Consider the following 6,905-nt stretch of genomic DNA (forward strand, 5'->3'; position numbering starts at 1 on the left):
CATCTCATCGAAACATCAGGACACCTTAGCCTCTATCAAAAGAGGTGGCTCTTTGTGACGTAGGAGTTCATGTCATTGTCTTGTCCGATGAAGAGTGGATTGGTAGAAGTACTTGGCCTATCCATCATTCCAAAGGAATATGTGAGTGGGAGAAAGAGAAGAACATATACCAAATGTACCCTAACCGATGTTGATGACGGATCAAAGATCACTCCAATGTGGAACAAGGAAATAGCACAATTGGTACCAGTTCTTGTCGGTTTCTCACACCTACACAAGTAAAAGCTTATGGTGGACCTCGGTTAGAATGGTGGCACAAAATTTGATGCAATTGCTAGTGAGCTTCAATAATGTTGGAAAAGATTCACAAGTTTGCAATGCAACAAGTAGACTAAGGAAAATATGGTACATGGAAAGAGACACGCAAAGAGATAAGTGGGGTCGTGCAACCAAGGATGAGCCAAAATGTGGAATCCACGAAAATGCTCTTGTTGCACAACACTAGAGAGACGCTAGCACGATTGCACAATAGGCAGATACAAAGACTTGTGCACAACCTACTAAGCAAAAATGCAACAACTTCTATCCCAAGTATGCTCTATGTATGGTATTTCGATGATATGATCCAAGATGATCTAGTATGATAATCTTAATGTTGTATGATGCTATGGTTCTTGCTTAAAAGCTCTTTGCTTATCTTTCCGTTTTGCTTAAAAGCTTGTTTGGCTCTTTGTTGTTTGATCTCTTTTCTCATGCAATGCTTCACGAATCAAGATAGCAATTGTGTATGCGATGACAATTTTGTGACACAAGAGATGATACCAAGATATGCGCCAATGATATATGTATGTATGCTATGGGAAGTATGATCACTAATGTGCACAAGTCACATTGCCGGCATACTCAATGGCTAGTCTCGATGGGTAAGTGACGCAAAAGTAAGGCTATGGGGCTACCAATGCAATTGCAAGAAGGTATGATGATATCACGATACCAAGATGAGGTTACCATTGATGACGAGTCCTTTGCAAAGATGAGAGTCGGTGATGTCGATGTCGAACCGTTCCTAGTTAGCCAAAAAACCCTGGGAAACGATGAACCACAACTCAAAGTGTCAAAATCAAAGTCAAAATGGTGGTATCAAAGTTGGCAATGCGGAAGTGAGATTGTTTGTGGAAAGCGGTGGTGGTATGCGGATTATATGGTGGAGGGCCTAGGCAAAGATGCCAAAATGAAAAAGTTTGAAGGTGTCAAATTGTGGTGGAACCTATCTATGTGGATGGGGCATGTCAATAGCTACTCAACGAGCTAAAGAACGCGAAAATCGGACGCCGGGTGTGGAAGTTATGGTCGAAACTGTCCATCAACCGTGGCTGAAACTGGGAGGGGCGGAAGTACCGCTTGGGAGGGAGGTTGTACCGCTCCTGGAGCTCAGCGGTAGTACCGCTTCGAGTGTGTGGAAGTACCGCTAGTGTCGGGACGGAATTGTGGTGGAAATGGGTGATTTTGGGGCTAAAAGTGGATGGATTTCGTGGATGGAAAGTGGTGAAACTTGGGGAGATGCTAGATCCACTCGAAACCAAGCAAATCCGTGGATCAAATCCAACAAAACTTCATCACACCAACAAATCACAAAAAAAATTGGGTCTATTTTTGGGGGGGATTTTTGAATTTAGGACAAAAACAACAAAATCAAGCTAGAAAACAAAGAGGGCAGGCTCCGAAATCGTGATCAACGTGGCACATGATACCAAGATGATGTAGGGTGGAACCCTATACGGTCGATCTTTCATGAAAGGAGCAGATCCCGTGAAGAACACGAAGAACACGAGGGAGAACACAGGGGGAAATATGAGGGGAAACACGAGAGAATCACTCAAACCAACAAGTATGATCACACATGCGCTAGATCCATGAACACAAAGGGAGATACATGATCCACGATCAACAAGGGACGATACACGGTAACCAGTTCTTCTCCAAAGGAGGTCTTGATGGGGCCACCCAAAAGGGGGGTCTTGAATCCAAGGGGATATCCGTAGAGGGGCAGCGGTCTCTCTCAAGGAGTAGATCCGATGTGGATGAGCGAGGCTCTATCTCTAATATGAGCTATCACAACACTAACCCTAATTCGGAGCTAGGGGAGGAGTACTTATAGTCCAAGGGGTAAGTTGGGGGTTACATGGGTCGTTGACCGTTTCACTGCGCACAGGCAGGCCGGTAGTACCGGTCATGGGGGCGGTTGTACCGCTAGGAGCTCAGGTACTCATTCCTTGAGGTGTTTCCGAAGGCGCTCGGCGGTTGTACCGGTGCTTGGGGGGGTAGTACCGGTCTTTTGGCTATTACCGATATAAACCGCGGCTGTACCGACCTTGCACCGCTCGATTACAGAAGGTTGACCGGTAGTTGGGCGGTTGTACCTGTATTTCTACGCTGGGAAGATGTTCTTCATGCTCTTGATGTCCATCTTGCATCGTAACTTCTCCTTGGTTGCTTCCATGGTTCCTAAGAACACAAAGCATCTCCGTTTGAGGTAGTAGCCATGTCTCAAGTGGGTCAAAGGAGAGTTCAACAAGGAGAGAGTTAACCTCGTTCTCGATGGCTCTCGCACGGGCTCTTGTCATTGGTCGAAGTGGTGTCGTGGGAGATGTAGGTACGTCCATGGGGATGGCCTTGGGATGCTCTGCATCATGTACAATCTAGAAGACTCCATGGTTGAACTTAAGCACAATGCACAAACCTCAAAATACAAGCACTTCTCCTTTGTTCTAGAATCTTTCGTATCATAATTGACCAAAGTTTTTCTACATGAATTTCCATTATTTATTTTTACTTTATGCTTTACAACACATAATTCCATGAATCTTAAAAAAGATTAGCTTTTCTATAAAAACTAAATGATTTTGAATGAGATGAACTATAAGAATTAAATGAATATCTACATCATGCATATATGACTCAAAGCTTACATGCTATAATGTGGTATTTATTCATAATTTGGTTGCCAAATCTCATGCGTGCAATGCATGTCTACCTTACTAGTCTAAATGGTGTTTGTGTGTGTGTTAAACACATTGTACGTAGTATCATACATGGTTTAGATTCCGAACATCTAGCCCGAGCATACATGTACTATGATTTGAATTCAACATAAAATGGATACATATATTTGAATATGATATCGTATGTACAGGTAGTTCATATTTATATAGGAATTTACTACTCCTATATTCATGTCATGTGTTGTGAAGATAATGTTTAGATGGTTGTATAACTAACCCGAGTACAATCCCATTCAAACAGGGAAAATGTACTCAAATTTAGTCCATATGCTAGACATCACAAATTGTTTTTTATTGTTGAGGGAAGTGCAAATTGATTTGGTACTGTACACATTAGTTTTGTTGTTGTTGTATTTGAATGAATTTCTAGTAATATAGTAAAACAGGACATTGCTCTCTCTCGTGATGAGGTGCAAATTGTCTTTTTTTGTACACGTCAAGCATGTTCTCCCGAAATTTCAAGTCGCGCTTTGTTATGCCGAAATTTCAAGCTAGCATCTCTTTCTATCGGGCTGCGAAACTCCCGCATCTTCAACCCACACCTTGTTACACTGAAATATTTAGGATATATCTTTGTCTCGTTATGCTCTGAAAACTCCCTCCATCTTAAGCCGCGCCTTGCTATCCCAAAATTACAATGCACGCGAAAACTCCCACCTCCTGCGAAATCCCGACACGCGAAATGCCCATGATACCCCTGAACCGAAAGAACCGCCTAGCTCAAATCGGTGGGGGTACTTTCGTAACTTACCCCATATTTCGGTCAAGCGCGTCCCTAAGCCATGGTTCCCCCCTCCCATCCCATCCGCCCACCCATTCGTACACCGAGGCCGCAAAAACCAGGGAAGCCCCATACCCTCCTCCGTTCACCACCCAACCGGAGCCTCTTCCCCGACAACGTCGTCCATAGCAACACCTCAACGTCCCTCATCCACCACACCGGATGAGAATTCGTCATCGATCTCGTCGTCCCGCCGGCTCAACCACCCCGTCCTCCACCTCCAAGGAGCTGCCCTGACGTTCCCCTTATCTTTCACGTCACCTCCATTCCCACACCGTCGTCTTCACCTACATCACCGGAATAGCAGCATCATCACCGATTCCTCAGATGAAGCTGAGGCCTAATTGGCGCCACCAAAGAGGTTCTACACTAATCACCGCATTTTCTTCTTGATTCGATCTCACGGTGTAGCCGGTGCTCAGTCCCGAGCTGACATGGCGCAGCTCCATCCACGACGGCGTCGCAGGCCACTTCCTCCATGGCGTCGCTTCCTCGGTGGCGACATCCACATCAGTAGGTGCTGCTGCTGGTTTGGGTCTCGCTCGCACTGCTGCTCTGCTCTTGCTCTCGGTCCCTTGCCTGGTCTGCTCTTGCTCTTGCTCTTGCTTGCGCTGCTACTCTCGCTCTTGCTCTTGCTTGCATTGCTGCTCTCGCTCTTGCTCTTGCTTGCATTGTTGCTCTACTCTTGCGTGCGCTGCTGCTCCACGAGCAGTAGATCCTGCTCTTCCTCGAGCCCCTGTAGCTGCTACCCAAGATGCTGCTACACGGCCAGCTGCCCCGGCTCTCGCACACGCTGTTGGTGCTACTACTACTTTTCTGCTACTAGTTTATTTTGTTTCGACGGTAAAACTCAGTTTCGACAACAAAATTCAGTTTCGACAGTTAAATTCAGTTTCGACAGTTAAGTTTAGAGATGAGTGGCTGATGTATTTTACATAGCACCTTGTGGTTATGTATTTTATGTTATCTATTGGAGATGCTATTAGAATTCCACTTAGGTTAACATTATATCTCTTGTCCTGCTTCAGCTTCACCATCGTACAACTCACCGGAGCTGCTCCAATGACGAAACCCTCCATCACAGCTGAGTAGTACCCAGGGCTCCATATCCAGATGCCTAAGATCTTCTTCCCCTCCTCCGACAGCCAAATCAACCGGAGTATCCTCACCGACCAACCCAATCACGCTGAGATCAACATGGCTTCGCCAAAGAAGTTGTACACTTATTGCATCTCTTTTTTACTCTACATGTTATATATATTGTCCATTGAGCACACGTAGTAACATGAAATATAATTAGTTTCTCCTACTATATGACAAGCAGTGAGGTACCAGGCAAGTTTGCTATCCGTGATGGACTCTCTTGAACGCCGCCATTATTTATCTCTGCGTGTTTGAGCTGTGCATTTGTAGATGGGCCTGGGAGTTTAGCTAGTAGGGTAGTGGCCTGGGTCCAAAGTAGTAGAAGTAGCACAAAAACATTTTTTGAGTGTAGGCTTTTCCCTGCTCAAGCCTGCCTACTAGAATCGCTAGTGCTTGAAAGAAAAGTGAAGCAAAAACAAATGAATCGGAAAGTGTCCTATGGTATTACTATTCATGCATTTGGTTCAAAGGAATGGAGCAAACGAAAACTGTAGGATTTGTTCCTTTAGTGTCTCCTTGAAAGAAAAAAAATAGGAATTTTAATATTCACTTGTCCTCCTTTTCAAATTCCTATTCATGAAATACAAGTGATGTAGGGTGGAACCCTAGATGGCCGATCTTTCATGAAAGGAGCGGATCCTGCAAAGAACGCGAAGAACACGAGGGGAAACACGAGGGGAAAAATCACAAGGGGAACACAAGAGAACACTCAAACCAACAAGTATGATCACACATGTGCTAGATCCTCGAAACACAAAGAGATACAAGATCTGAATCCAACAATGGACGATACATAAGGTAACCATTTCTTCTCCGTGAGGAGGTCTTGATGGGACCGCGCAAGAGGGGGGTTCTGAATCCAAGGTGGATCTTCTCCTAAGAGGGGCCGCGGTCTCTCTCAAGGAGTAGATAAGTATGGATGAGCGAAGCTCTATCTCTCAAATGAGCTATCACAACGCTAACCCTAAAACATAGGTGGAAGGGGAGTATATATAGTCTAAGGCGCGAAGGGGTAAATGGGCCTCGGCCCAGATGCACTACACGTAGGCAGGGAAGGCCGGACGTCCGGGCGACGGGCCAGATGTCCGGGGCTTCATGGAGAGCCGGATGTCCGGGCTGGCAGGCCGGATGTCCGGGCTAGAGGAGCTGACTTTGTTGCTCTCTGTTTGGAGGGTGCCAAATTTCCGGGGGCGAGGCTGGATGTCCGGGACTTGGCGAGGCGCCGGATGTCCGGGGTTGACGCTGGATGTCCGGGGCCTGTAGCACTTGGCGGCTGGGAGGCTGTTGCTGTAGGGGTCTTCTCCAGCGGCTGGATGTCCAGGCCTGGGGCCGGATGTCCGGGTCCTGGAGCTGTCTCCGTCTTCTTCCGTCGTCGCTTCCGCGCATGCTTGGCCTTGGTCCTTGGGTTCTCCATGGTCTCCTCGGGTGTACCTGAGTATGCACAAGGTCCGCGCTTGAAGTAGCATCCATGTCTTACATGCAGAAAGGGAAGATTCGGAAAGGAGTGAGTTCACCTTAGTCCCAAAGGCGTATGCTTGAGTGTACATGGGGATGATCGTAGGATGCTCCGCATGATCTCCCCTCCCTTGGGAAAGATCCGACCTCGGATCGTGATCCTCATCACCATGGAAACAGTTGTTGTGGACGGACTTGTAGTTGGACGGAGTTGAAGACATTGCGCAATCCAGGTACTCCAAGTTGTCGCTGGAGTGGTATACATGCAAGAAAAGCAAACACAAACGACACTCGAAAATACAATGGTTAGCACACACAAAGTGTCCATCAAGGAAGTATGAGTCCGTGCAGCAAGAATTTTCTTAAGAAAACACATGAAGCTTAGCAAGATGATATGGAATGAGATGTAAAGCATTCATGGGAGCAAAAGCATTCATTGTGCACACAAATGTATTGTGAATGTG

This window comes from Triticum dicoccoides, chromosome 5A (assembly GCF_002162155.2).
Source record: "Triticum dicoccoides isolate Atlit2015 ecotype Zavitan chromosome 5A, WEW_v2.0, whole genome shotgun sequence".
Lineage (NCBI taxonomy): Eukaryota > Viridiplantae > Streptophyta > Magnoliopsida > Poales > Poaceae > Triticum > Triticum dicoccoides.